The 15747-nt window shown below is 36.3% G+C and overlaps 1 pseudogene; it reads right to left on the minus strand.

The window, feature by feature from the left end:
- Nucleotides 1-7903: 7903 nt before the first annotated feature.
- On the minus strand, nt 7904-14050 carry LOC113282606 (annotated as a pseudogene).
- Nucleotides 14051-15747: the final 1697 nt, after the last annotated feature.

Below are 15747 nucleotides of genomic sequence, written 5' to 3' on the forward strand. Positions count from 1 at the left end.
ATTATATTTTATATAATTGAAATAATACAGGTTGTGCGTTCGTGATCATCAATTGGAAATCCAAACTTTGGTTGTTGATTGATATTGATTGATCCTTGGACATTGGTGTTTGGTACCGTCCAAGTTATTCCTTGTATTTGATAAAGACCCGCTATTGATTTTAGTTTGAGTAAAAATCAAATCAAGAGAGAGATATTAACTCCTTGAGATACTTTTATCTAGATTGAGTCTGACTGTCTAGTTGATTCTCTAGCAAAGTATTTCGGAGTTAGTCCATATAGATTGTTAAGCGAAATATTGGGTGGTGTTGTTAGACCCCCACTTTTTCAATTGGTATCAGAGCAGGAAAACACGCTAAGACCTCATCAGTCTGTGTTTGTAGCGATCCGACTCTATGGACAAGAATACTATCTCTGATAAACGCGTCACCAGTAATAAAGATTCTCTCTTGTCTAAATCTATTAAAGAGAAAATTTCAATCTCAAATATAGAGAAACCTTGTGGTTCGACGAGACAGACAGACAATGACATGAGTGTTCATGACTACCCTTCGAAAGGGACCTTCTCTTCTAATAAATGGGATACAGATGAAGAGAGTAGATTGATTCTAAATCTTGTTAGAATTCAAGTTGTTAGAATAAATCAGTTAAAACACCATGTCAATGTTCTTCTTGGTATTGTAAGAGATTGCAAAGTCCGTGGCAACGCTGAAGATCAGTCTTCATACTTGACTCTTGAGGCAAGCCTCGAAAAGGATGCCTTGGATATTGAAAGCCGCTTGAATAAACTCTCCATTCAAGGATGTTCCAATCAATCTAATGCACCAAGAACTTCTGATGCTTTTCTTTAAGAAGTAAATACATATGTTCCTAATGTTTCCTCCAATCTTGAACTTAGGACATTCTGTAAAAGAGACAACTCTTCTGACGATGATATTAAGACTGCATCCTCCAATCATTCCTATGATCAAAAGGTATGTCTTGTTTGTGAGACCAAGTGTTCTGTTATACAAAAGAGAAACTCCAAATTGAATAAAGACTCCTTAGTTAAACTTCAACACACCCAAGATTTGATTCTCAAAGGTGTGACTGACATCCGTATGATTGAGCCAATTGGTTCTCGTACCTATCCTGTATATGCAACCAGGAAAGTCAGAACAGTGAGTTCCTCCAATGTTCAAGGGCAGAATAGACGTCTTAATAAACACCGTCCAAAGGAAGTTCAATGCTATGTTTCTAAAAGCAACATTGTTCCTGTTGAGAAAGTCATTTTGGAAGAAAGGAAGATTGATAAGATAAGAAAAGATATTAAAGAGCTTGTCAACAGATTATCTAGTTCCTCATGTCAAGGCATTCCTGGTAAGAACTCTAACTATGTCTCTTATTTTGATGACAATAAATTTTATGACAATTTCTCATGTCAAACAGGATCCCTATATAAGACTAAGAGGAAAAAAAAACTTAACCAAATACATAAACCTCATAATGAGCCTTTGGCTCGTACATGTGCTAATTAATCACAAGGTTCGAGAACTTACTCATATAAAATCCTGTTGAGTAAGTTGTGTTAAAAACAGGTATACTTGTTGCTTGCATTTGTTAAGTTAAGCTATTTTCTTATCGTCCATAGCTAAACTCGTGTTGACAGATCCGCTAAGATCATGTATTGGTTAAGTCAAATTGTTGCATACTGCCTTAAAATTTGTTTTTCGGACTTGTTCTCATATGTTTGAAGGACTTTTGTTCTTGGGTATTTGTTGTACTCGAACGGATTCCGTTCTGGCCCGAGTCAACAATTTATTTGAAAACCTAAATTGTTGTTCCCAAGGATAAAATATCCAACCTCTTAGGGTTACAAGTCACGTACGTGTACCTCTGGTGGTGTTTTGGTTTTCAAAGAATGTCTTCCTCCTCGTCTTTCTATGGTGGTTTCGCAAAAGGATTTCTTGACAAAGGTTTTGAGGTTGATTCCAAGAGGAAGAGAACACTTGTAGATGAAGATCATCCCAATGCCTCATGCTTCTTTGCCTATACTCATGAAGATGCTGAAAAGGATGATATGATTTCTGTTGAAGTTGTTCATGACTTTCTTAAGTACTTTGGGTAAGAAAAACAACAACTTGTTGATACTCTCAAAGGTCTTGATATGGTGAAAATTGAGCTGGAAAAGGTTGTGTCTGACCTTGGTCTCATAAAATCTCAAATCAATGATCTTCGTAAAGAGAATCATCTCTTTGAGGATGCAGAGAAGGCTGTCGTTCACAAGCTCGAAGACTCCAGGTCATGAGAGGATCTTGTACTGCCTACATCCCTATTTGCTGTCAGGGAAACAATGGAGTCTGACTCATTCTAGCTTGTCTTAATTGTTGCCTAGTATATCTTCTTCTTGGATTAGTTAGAAGAATAACTAGTGCTTTGAATAGCAATGATTGTGACTACACATAGATATTTTTGTTTTCATCTTCTTATGTTATTTTTTAGGTTTATTGGTTTTTAAATTCTAAAAATATTTGGAGGATGATGTTATTGCAGTATTAATCGTTATGATTTTGTGATATTGCAATTTGATTATGGGATATGTATTGTTTGCGTCTGTCCCATATGCTGACAAAAGTAAAGTCGTTCATGAATTGGTATTCGTATTAATGAAAGGACGAATGGATTTTTGACAATTACAAAAGTTATGCCAATGCAGTCATGTATTTTATGGAAAATAGGATAAAATCTTTTGTTTGACAAGGATAAAGTCTATTATGTCGTTATGATGGAAAATAGAATAGATCCTTGTATGTTATCCACGATATTGATCTTCATTGATTCATTTTGTTATGTTTTACCGTGAAGGCTCCATTGTGTGTCTTATGTTGAGCACGATACAACTAAGTTAATTATTCTTATTGGCTTTGTTGGTTGTTCCATAAGATGCTATATGTTGAGCATTATGAACTAAATTAATCATCTTGGTTGGTTATTTAGTTATTTGCTCCGAAAGTCTTCTTTTGTCGAGCAAATCCTTCGACAATTAAATTGATTACTTTTGTGATTAGTTTGGTTGTTTGTATTCCAATTAGATTAATTATAAGTTCTCTTGTAATTAGTCTAGTTGAGTTTTCATATATTCCACAAGTTCTTGTGTTGAGTATATGAACGGCTATACTAATCATGTTCTACTGGTTGATGTAGTCATATATTCCGTAAGGCTTTTCCTTATGTTGAGTATGTGAACGATTAAGTTAGTCGTATCCGTATGATTACCTTAGTCGTAGCTCCGTAAGTTTACTTATGTTTAGCACCTTCAATTAAATTGATCACTTTTGTGGTTTGATTTAGTTGCGTATTCCAATTAAATTAATCATGGGTTTTCTTGTGATTAATTTGGTTGAGTTTTGGATATAGAAAATCATTTCTATGGTTTTTGGTGTCCAATTTAAAAATCCTTCTTTTCTTTCGAAATTAAGGTTGATCTTGTTGTTCTTCCGGGAATGACATCAAATGGGGAAGAGTTCTTTTGAACTTGTGCTTAGTGGTAATATCTTGCGGGGTGTGCGGCTGTGGAATTTTATAGGGGTTATCTTGTATCTTAAAACTCCTTGATGAATGCATTTAGCTTCGGCTTTATGATTGCATCTAAATTAAGTTGGTATGTATTTTTCTTTTAGTCTATGAAATGTCTCTTGTGAAAATTTCATTATGATCCCGTTCTTGTACCTTTGCCAATTTTATTGACAAAAAGAGGGAGAAATATTGTAGTTCACACTACAAATACATATGGTTTTTGGATCATTGTGTAAGGGGGACTGGTTTCCATGATCGAGATGGAGTACTGAATAAGGGGGAGTGATACATATCACCATAGTATTATTGTTAAAGTCGTGATACAATTGGACTTTGATGTTACATAATAATACTATGACACTGTATCATAATGATCGAGAATCTCGATTTCTCTCATTGTTATAGCTACGGATCTTCAACAACGGTGATGCTATACTTACAAACTTTGGGATCATTGGAGTACTTGGAAGGACGAAGATTTCAGGGAACGTTGAAGATTAGACTATGGAATTGGAGCCACTAAAGTTTATCTTTTTTGTATTCCATATGTATTAATAGTTTTGTCATTAAAATTGACAAAGGGGGATATTGGAGCATAGCTCGGTCGACCTCGCATGCGTTGCTATCTCAAGCATGTTTGTCAATGTTAGTGATCAAAACTATGAGTCTTGATTTCTAGCCTACATAGCTAGGTCTCGGACTAGGATAGAAAAGTGTAGTTGAGCTCAAGGACTTCATGGCGATTCATCATACAACGACGAAGATCTACTCAAGGAACCGTGGAACTTCATCAACAAAAAGGTATGTGGAGACTTGAACTTATCTATCACTAAAAAGTTTATCTCTTCTATCTCCTACTTCTTATGAGACAAAAGTCGTATGCTATATAGACTGGATCATACACATTTGATATTTCGAGTCGAGTATATCTCGCCTATCTATATCTCAAAATCATGTGTTGGTAAAGCGTTTCGCTTTGATCAAGTTTATCTTCACCTAGTGACGAAAGTCATGAAAAGTTTCAATTACTTTGAGAATTGCTCTGACGCGAAACGGTCTGTGAATAACGGCTATATAACGTCCTCTGAGAATGTCTCAATGATTGAAATGAGAGTTTAGATTACATAACCATGTATTCCTTAATCCGAAGTTTTCGAACTTTGTTGATTGAGAGAAACCGAAGGAATTGGCTTTTCCAAGTCCGCGAACCCAGTCCGCGAACTGACGGAAGTTCTTGTACCGAGAATTTCTGCTGGGATTTTCCAAAAACTCGTTTGCGTGTAAGTCCGCGAACTGGCGAAAGTCTCTTTGCCGATATTTTCTGCTGAGTTTGGAAAACCCCACCGGTTGTCTTAAGTCCGCGAACTTGTTTGTGAGCTTAAGAGGTTATGATCTAAAGATGTGCTCTGAACATGAAACTTAAATTACTAAGGAATGCTTTATGCAAACCGTGGCTATAAAGTTCATGAGCCGATTCAATCGAATCGAATCATCTTTGTTTCAATTGTGCCTTGTGTAGTTACATAAGATCTCATAGCAATTTAACAACTCTTTAACTAGTTCATTTGAGTCAATTGAACTAGTTATGGTGAAGAAGAATACGGTTAATATGAAATGCTCATATGGTTAACCTTTTGGGTTACTATGTTGAACCAACATACACGTACATGTTTGGGCATGGTTTTCACAAATCCAGTAAACGTCTACTCAAGTGTGTGTGACAAGCTAAGTTTTCGATCTAACGGTTGAGAAATGTTAGCTTGAATCTAAGTCAGGTTTTCATCTAACGTTGAATATGGATTGCTTTGTAACTAAGGCAAAACCATGATTTGAAGGCTATATAAAGGAGACATCTAGCATCGTGCAAAACTAATCCCCACACGTCTGTGTGATACTAGTGCACTCGCTAGAGTCGATTCTCCTTTAACCTTTGGTTTTCTTCTCTAAAAACAGGTTAACGACTTAAAGACTTCATTGGGATTGTGAAGCCAGACCGATAATACTTTTATCGTAGTTGTGTGATCTGATCTTGCATCTTTTATCGTACGAGTACAATCTTTGATTGGCTTGAGATCGTGAGAGTTCTCCGATAGGCAAGATAAAGAAGTCACAAACATTTTTGTCTCACCGTTTGTGATTCCTCGACAAACCGCCTGTGTAGTCAGGAAGGATTGTAGAGAGGTGATTGATTAATCTAGGTTGTTCTTCGGGAATATAAGACCGGATTATCAATTGGTTCCTGTTCACCTTGATTTCATATCTTAAGACGGAACAAAAACCTAGAGTTTATCTGTGGGAGACAGATTTATCCTTTAATAGAATTTTCTGTGTGAGACAGATTTGTTTATTATCAAGTCTGCGATTTTGGGTTGCAGCAACTCTTGGTTGTGGGTGAGATCAACTAAGGGAATCAAGTGCGCAGTATCCTGCTGGGATCAGAGGCGTAGGAGTACAACTGTACCTTGGATCGGTGGGAGACTGATTGGGGTTCAACTATAGTCCAGTCCGAAGTTAGCTTGGAGTAGGCTAGTGTCTGTAGCGGCTTAATACAGTGTGTATTCAATCTGGACTAGGTCCCGGGATTTTTCTGCATTTGCGGTTTCCTAGTTAACAAAATTTCCGGTGTCTGTGTTATTTCTTTTCCGCATTATATTTTATATAATTGAAATAATACATGTCGTGCGTTCGTGATCATCAATTGGAGATCCAACCTTTGGTTGTTGATTGATATTGATTGATCCTTGGACATTGTTGATTGATATTGATTGATACCGTCCACGTTATTCCTTGTATTTGATAAACACTCGCTATTGATTTTAGCTTGAGTAAAAATCAAATCAAGAGAGAGATATTAACTCCTTGAGATACTTTTATCTAGATTGAGTCTGACTGTCTAGTTGATTCTCTAGCAAAGTATTTCAGAGTTAGTCCATACAGATTGCTAAGCGAAATATTGGGTGGTGTTGTTAGACCCCGCTTTTTCATAAACCCTACCGCCTTTTATATTTGACCTAGGTTTACAAAAGATACTTATGGATTGTTGGGCCAAATCTTTGAAATAAGCCCAACTGAATACTTACAAGTATTCAAGGCATAATACAACACAGGTAAACATCAAACACCAACGGCTACAAACTCTCATCATCCAACTGTTAGAAATTTTCAACCCTAACTCCAAATTCACACATTTTAGACCTCTATACCTCACTCAAAAATCATATTCGAAAATGCCTCCTAAAATTTCGCAGTCCTAGACACTTTGTAGAGCCTTCGTTCATCAAGCAAACAATAATATTGTTGAGAATGGACTCGTGTCGGGACTTCTTTTTTTTGGAGAAAATTTCTAGAATGTTCATCCCAGAAACATGAAACCGGGCACAAAGATAAACTGAATGGTGAAACTGTAGATGAAGTGTGGAACCAAAAACACTAACGATGTGTGCAGTATCTCACGACAGACCTTTCGATTTCCAAACTTGTTTCAACATTTTTAGAGAGCTCAACCGTTTCAACCCGTTCAGCAACCAATTCCACCTGGGTTAAATGAGGATGTTAATTTATGCGACAATCTCCATTACAATCTGCCTAGAATGTCCATTTTCACAGTAAGTCAAATATGTCGCAACTATTGTAAATAAAGCACATGTTTGTGAAATCTGAATCATCACAATGTTTGTGTTGAAACATTGTGATTGTTAGATGTCTCTGAATAAACACAAACCCATGTGATGAAAGCAAAAAAAGAGTGGCTAATATCAATATCCTTGGCTCGAAATCTAGGGGGATTAGTCCAATAAAATAATAATCTAAATTCACCAGCAATAATTAGGAAAATTTTGTAGATCACAACACAGTACAAACAGAAATACAACACCAAACCATAGATTTGCTCTTCTAAATAACATTAAACAATTTGGATCCTTACATTTTGAGTTACATATAATATGGATGGAACAAAATTGAAAATATTTCTTTTGCATGATAAAAAAAACAAAAATAGTTAGACTGACGACGAAATTCCTCTGAACAGGTTTCAGCTCCAAATTCAAGTATCTCGCTTTTCTTTTCTATCACCCTTAATTTTCTTGGTTCTGGGTTTCTCTTCCCACAGGGCTTTCCTTTTCTCTTCTCTGAAAGACAGATAAAAACATATGAAAGAGTTAACCATCATCCTTGCAAAACAAATGAAGCTAAACCCACATGCAGATCTGATGTGATATACATATGATACTGTGGCTGACGGAAAAATTAAACTCAACAGTTGCAAAGATGAAAAACATTAAACAGATTGTATAAGAAAACCAGATATACAAAACATGAATATCATGTCATCAGTGTATAATGTTTACCTGGCTTGGGCTATCTCTTCTCTAGATGGAAATTTCCTTTTCGGCCTGCGTTCCTTAGGCTTTGATGGGTTATTGCTCCTATTATTGACTTGAATGGTGTCTTTGCCCTCCTTAGGACCACTAAAATCCTTAGGCTGTTGGGATTTTACTTCTGGCTGGACTTTCTCATCAGTGCTGCCATCAACAGGTTCAGGCGCCTGTTCCACTGTCTCTGATGGCTCTGATGATTTGGGTGGTTGCTTCATATTGCTCATCTTTTTCAACTGCAAAGATGTAACAAAGATATCTAAAGTATTTTCAACAAATCTTCAAAGAAAAAATACTGATACGTCCATCTAAGATATCCGGGAAACAAGTTCTGGGAACCACACCTCACCAGTTGAAAATAAACAGTTTGTGTTAGATGTGGTACTTTTCATAGCTTCTATATACCTTTTTCAAAAAGAAGATAGAAGAAGAGATAGGTTCTTTCCAATAATGAAGTATTGGTTTTATTCCGTTTAAAACAACTCCAAATGATACGCGTAAAACAACTCCAAATGATACGCATGAATACTTGTGCATCGCAGTCTATGTACATGATGAGATAAGTTGCAACAGTACCTTGGCCACAAAAAAAACCATCCATGTTATGAACATGAGGGTAAAAAAGCCTAGTTTTGTCCAATGAGGGGTGAAACCGGTGCTCTCTAAAGCGAGTAAACCTGGAAGTAACCAAGAAGGTTAAGTGGAAAATTACATTCATCACTGATTCATGCCAACAGTGAAATATTGAAGCTTACCCAGGGCGTCCAAAATCTAGACCACATGGCACGAGTTGTACATCCCTCTTCTTGAGGGCATAATCTATTATCGCTTCATTCTGCAAGTGGAAAGTTTAGCCTATTATGTCAAAAAGAATTAACACATTGGTTATGACTTTAACTTGGAAGTCGCACAAACCTCTGGAATCATTATAGAGCAAGTTGAGTAAACTATGTACCCGCCAGATTTGGAATTAGCATCCACCATATCAATGGCTGCAAGGATCAGTTGCTGCAACAGAAACATGAATTAACAATTTAACAGGTTCATACATCATAAGCAATAACGACAGAGACAAGAAAACCATGTAGAAGCCATTATAGAGGATGATCAAGATAACTCAGTTGAATGAACTGTATATAGGAACGGGCAAATTAGGAGGCGAACAAGAATGCCAATCAAGATGGCATGATAATAAAAGGGTTAATTCCCCAGTATCTAAGTTGTACCCACAAAAACTTAGTTCTTGAGTTCTGCGGTCATCAGCACATTTACTGAAAGATCAGGAAATTGATATCCATGTTTGAGCTTATATGACTCCAAAATGGAGGCAATCACAACTTCCAAAAACGGTAAATTGGACATCCATAATTCATAACCTAGATATTACAGCGACTTGCTGCGTTAATAGAAAGAAAGAATATACCTTCTGCAAGAACACACAATTTTGTATATCTTCCGAACTTTTTGATGCTTTAACTGATTCATCTTTACATATAACCTGCATCATAACCAGACTGAATAAGCTCCTATAAAGTGATAAACATATAAGAGGAACAGTTAATGAGAGAAAGGTGCTAATGAAAATCCAAGGTAACTTACTCCAGTCCCACTGCAAGGTGCATCCAATAACACTCGATCAACAGTGTTCATCCCCAATACCTTAGGGAGCTGAAATTAACAATTACATGTAATTAAATACCTTGATGTAGAAATTTCAGAAAGATGAAATTAGTCTAGCTCCAAAACATGATTGAGTTATACAAGGTTCCAACATGGGTCAATGATCTTAAAAAAGAATTTCACCAAGACATGTTTGGTAATTCAACATTCCGTAACGGCAACCATGTAATCAAACTCAACTCCTCCCCCTTGTGGTCCGTGGACATGTATCATATTATGTTCCAGCATGAGAAACGCTGTACCCAACAAAGTTATATGTGATGAATAATATTCTTGACAGGATAAGAGCCTACAAATGACTACAAATCTGAAGTAATACACTATTCTCAATGAAGAAAAAGATTCTTTTGATATTTCATCAACAGAACACATGAAGTGGGATTCTGCAACATTAACCTAAAATAGTATGGGAAATGTGATTCGCAATATTCCATATCTAGTAGACGTGTGTGGCTCAACAATCTTATTCACAACTTAATAATCTACTTTGCTACATAATGATAAGAAAAATCAAACGAACCTCCTTCCCGTCGTAGTTAGAGACAATGGTGTTAGTCACTCCCATCCGTTGCAAATTTGCAGTAAGTGACTTGAGTCTAGATTCCTTTATCTCATTTGCATAAATAATTCCTGATGAAACAGCCAAAAAAGTGAGTAAGAAACTGGGCATTGCAAGTAAATATAGGGAAAACATGAATCTGAAGGGGGGATAAACAAAACTATGAACAGACATGTAAACTCTGATGCATACAGGATACAAAGTAAAGGGTGGGTCTATAAAAAAATTCTACACGTTATATAAAACGACGCATGCAATAATTGTACATTCACACGTTATATAAATGTCTAGATTGAAAAAGGTTTCACATTGTGTAGTCACCTACTCTAACTTATGCTCATATCCCTCTATCCTGATAACAGCATCTCAATACTAAGCAGCACAGTATGTGGACAAAAATAGGAAACTAGGTTTCGACTAGTCAAGATGTGAATTTTCGGCAAATGGCAAGACACACCAGAAAAACCTCAATCCATGGCCATGGGTATGTTCAAATTTATCACCAATCCTTACCATCAAAGATTAGAATTAGCATATTAGCATGTTTCATCGGACAGTCCTAAATAGGCAAGGAAATGAAATACTAAAATTAAATGAGAATAAAAAAAATCCATTTGGTGCTAGTTCATTCGTAGTGAAAGTACACAATTTAATAAAACTGTAGCAAGCTAAAATATTTGGATTGATAGGCACTTTATAGGACGCATACCACTGTTCTTCATAAGAGCTGCAACATAGGTTGTTTTACCACCAGGTGCGGCACTATAAGAGAATAAAAACAAAGAAATGGCATCAAATTTAAAGAGCAAATTGGTGGTTGAACAGCATGTGATGTACATGATATGAGAAGGTCTGCAAGACATGAACAGTCCAAGAAAGCTACCCTTTTCTATAGAACTCAGTATTGGAAATTTGAATAAATAAACACATTATAAACTAAAACAGTCGAGGTCCAAACTCGAGAAGTATGTGTAGTGTTAGTGAATGGTGAATCAGTACGAAAATGAAAAACGCAATAAACTAAGAAAGTACTGACGAACAATGTTGTTGCACTTACGCCATATCTACCACCCTTTCATTTTCTTGAGGAGCAAGGGCCATACATGGTAAAAAGGAGCTTGCACTTTGCAGCTGCATATGAACAAAATATAAAAATTATAAGCATCCAAAAGCTACAGCTGAAGAATGTTGCAACACTGCCCTTGTCTAGTTGCAATGAGAAAAAAATTACCATGTAGTAACCAGCCATGTACTCAGGAGTAGCACCGATGGGAACTTGAGAGTCATATACGACCAGTCCAACCTGTTAATAATTACGTAAGGTGACCCCAATTTCTTGATGGAAACTAAATGAGAAATCAACGCAGATTCCCTTTATTACCTTTGACCACTTGCTTAATGGATCCAGGTTTACTCCTCTGTTTAACAAAACATCAGCTAAATCCCGTCTCCGAGCCTATAAACAAACGTGAATTCAACACTCGAACGCATTAAACAAGAGTGAAAAGCATATAAAACCTAAAAAGAAAGTTCAGAGAGCATATTTTCCTTAGAATATGCTTATAAATTTTCATGAGTAAGTGAATATGATTGCACCTTCAGGGTATTTGTCCTTAAGCAAATGGGTCGAGGCTTTTCATACGCTTCAATAAGCTCTAGAAGTTCAACTACTGGGAACATCTGCAGACAGATAAACATACCTCGTATTAAAAGAAATAAAAATGGTGCCAACTATCAAAAGCTGAAAAGTATGGAGCAGTGAAAAAGAAAACAAGAGGTATTACAAACAAATACACAGTTACCATAAAATTTTCATTACCTCAACAAGAACACCAATCAGGAACTCATTGTAGCCATAGTAAGAACTCAAATCCAACTGAAGTTGCTCAACATAATCCTTCCTCGACAGTCCCTCCTTCCTCAAACCCTTAAAATTGGAAAGTACGCGAACAACTAAACCCATGGACAAAAGCCAAAATTATATCAGCTAAGAGTTTGAAAAAAAAGAAAATGAGTAGAAACAAAACAAGAATGGCTGGATGCTTACTCTCTTTTATTCTTCATTGAAGATTGGTAAGATCAGGCCTAAGCTTCTCCTCTTCAAGTTCCTAAATTTATCAAATACAATAATTTTAAGCTCAATCAGTAAAGCGCATTTTAATAAGAGAAAGCCTGTAATTATCATAACTAAAATCAGAACCTCTTTAGTTGGCAGTCGAAATTCATCCGTATCCAATTCCATTTGAATATTGGTCACAAGTTCCTTTTTAGAATCATCTTGCTCTTTCTCCCTTTTTTTTTGAATTCTTTTTGATTTCTCCTCAGGGTTATCAGAATCAGAATCAGAACCAGAACCAGAACCTTCATCTGAACCCACATCCAATTCTGAAGCTATTTCTGCAAAAATCAAAAACCCAAAACTTAAAATCATTATACAATCACTATAAAATCACAGGAACACCAAAAATCGAGTTAAAAACTGTACCTTCATCCTCATCGTCTCGTAGAACATCTTTGGAGAAGGGGTCATCACCATCCTCATCATCATCTACATCTGAAGACATATCTGAAAAAGATTCACCATCAATTTCCTCTTCTTCTTGTTCTTCCTCTTCTTCCTCCTCTACTGTACCATCAGAATCTTCGGAATCTGATAGTTCTTCGGGTTCAGGAACAAAGTCCTTCTTTTGCTTCTTCTTTGGTGGTAGTGGTCGAGCCTGTGATTTTCCGCCTTTTTCCTTACTGAGTGATGTTGGCGTCTGTGGTTTCTTACTGAGTGATTTGGGAGCCATGTAATCTAGAGAGGTGAGACACAGTGATGATAGAGGTAAGCTTCAGCAGAATAAGAAGAGAATCAGTCACAACATAAGAACCCTATATTAACCTATATTAACCTGAGAAGAATAAAGAAAAAAAATACACACGAGCCACGACAACGGCAAGCTATCAAGTGAGGTATCCCGCTATTAAAAAATCTAGAATCAACAAATATAGCTACTTGGTTATGTAGCTAAGTACAAGTTATCCATAATGTAAGTAAACGCAGTTGCCGAGTTGCATGCAACATAAGAACAGTAACCGACAATAGAAGAATCGTCAAAATTACTTATCAATTCTAATTGCAGTGATTGGTTTAACAGAAGATTACTAACACAACAAAACTACTAAATTAGCCACATAAGGAAATGTCAGCAGTGTTTACTCAAATGATTCAACTCGGATTTGTGAAACCCGGCTGGGTTGATTTAATTGAGAGATACCACTAACAACTCAATTTATCATTGCTTAATTAACTCAAAATCCATAAAACATTGAACTCCTATGGACAAAAGAAACCCACAATAAGAAACCACTTTGCGGCCATAAGACCAGAACACCATTAATTCTACAGAAGTAGTGTATTAGCTCTATCGAAAAAATAAAGTAGACGAAATGGAATGCCATCAACTGATTCAACTCGAAAGGCTACAAACCAAATAACGGATTTCTGAAACTCAACCAAAGCTGAATGATTCCCCTAACAGTGCAAGAATCCACAAAAAATGAACTAATTCATACCCACAAAAGCAAAGTTGAAGATTTTGCTACTGAAGCTACTTAACATCAGACACAAGAGACAAAAATTAATCATTACATACACCATTATCCACTAAAACTAGACCATCACAAAGGAGGATTTCCCAAAACTCAGCTAAATAATAAACTTCCGGTAAAGTAGATGAAATAAAAAACCCTAGTTGACCATGAGAACAACATCAGTAGACTCTTAACTGTAATCGAATTCATCACAGATGCAAACAGAGATAGATAGGAGAATACCTGAAGGTAAATCAACGAAGGAGAAGAAGACGGAGCACAAGTTTTAGGGTTTTGTACTAAACCCCTCGACTCCGATTCTTGTTGTAGCCAAAACGTCAAGGACGGGGCAACTTCTCTTGCACAACGGGCTTGGGCTTGTTTCTGCTCCACGGATCAGAGTGGGTAGGTGACCCATCAGCTGTGGTTATCAAAGTTGACTATTTTGTGGTTACAATAAGCCTACTTTTTCCCGATTAAGAAGAGATGAAACATGTGAAAGGACTAGAAACAAAAGATAGGGCTCTGAGGATCGGGCGAACATTGAGTTGGCTCAGTTTTTAAATCGGTGAAGTTTTTTTGATTTTCTTTTGATTTCTCCTGCATCTGATGTTTCCTTAATCGTTTTATTTTTCATATTTGATTATGATTATAACACAGTAGCTGTTTTCTGGTTTATTCCGTTAGTTTTTTGTTTTCTCCTTACAAGTTATGTATATTTCAATTTCATTCATTTCTTATCAATCAACAGATATGAGAAACTAATCTGTTTGTTTTGTAGTACTTTTGTTGGTATCAGTAGTATACCAGTTGTGGTCTTCAAGGGAACAGTGGTGCGTTTTGTCTTGGTTCACGAATACTCATTGAGAACATTAGTGTTCTTCATATCAAAGATATGAACATGTTCAACTCCACTAGGGCCTAAAACCATTTCTTGAAGTGGTTTTCTCAATTCTATTCTTTCATTGGATGACCCATGAAACAGTATGTTTCACTATCATTGGTTTTGGTAATCAATCTCCTGGGTTAATCAAGATGCAATCGCAACAGAGTTTGTTGTTCTTCATTCAAGATCTCAAGGGTATTTCTGGAAGTGTTATTCTTTCAAGGGCGAAATTTTTGGAAGTTCAAAAATTTAAATTTCACTATCCTAAAATAAAGCCTATTCTACATGAAGATTTCTGTTCACAGCTGTACAAGAGAATATTAACAAATTATGGTTAACTTCGAGAAATATTTTCTATTTTGAGAAACATTCAACTAAACCCTAATTGTAAAATCCTTTATAAAGATTTCCAAAAGAATAAGTCTGAACATAATCAAAGGAAGTATTATCAGAAAGGAAAACATCTTATCTTTTTGAAATCTATAATGACTCAAAGCTCAAGAATTCAAATGGCAACTCTCACAAGGCGTTTCCAAGATCTGGGAAGGGCTCAAGCTAGTCGTGCTGGTGGTGGTTTAATCAATGAAGCAGAAATATAAGATGCAGCAAATAACTGGCGTCACAACTTGATTGGGGAGATTATCTCTAAAGACGATATCGACTATGAAAAGGTCCAGCGAGATGTGAACATCATTTGGAGAAGACACAAGAAGGTCAATATCCATACTATGGGTAGAAACCTTTATGTTTTTAAGTTTAAGGCTGCTGACGATCATCGTGAAGTGCTAGCAAAAGCGCCATGGATAATTCATGAACATCTGGTGGTGCTTAAAAACTATGATAATGCAATTCCCTTAGAAAACTATGAGTTTAACCACCAAGTTTTCTCAGTTTTGTTTAAAGGTCTTGCTTTGGAGCACGTCTATGATGGAATTTTGGATAAACTATGTGCAGATACTGGGAGGAAAGTTGTCGAGGAAGGAACAAGAGGGTTTACCATAAGAGGGAGAGTTGTGACTGCGAAAGTTGAAGTAGACATCAGAAACCTTTGAAAAGAGGAAATTGGCTTCTTAACGATGCTAAACAAAAAGTTTGAATTAGATACCATTTTGAAAA

Source organism: Papaver somniferum, chromosome 5 (genome assembly GCF_003573695.1).
Source record: "Papaver somniferum cultivar HN1 chromosome 5, ASM357369v1, whole genome shotgun sequence".
In the NCBI taxonomy this organism is placed as follows: domain Eukaryota; kingdom Viridiplantae; phylum Streptophyta; class Magnoliopsida; order Ranunculales; family Papaveraceae; genus Papaver; species Papaver somniferum.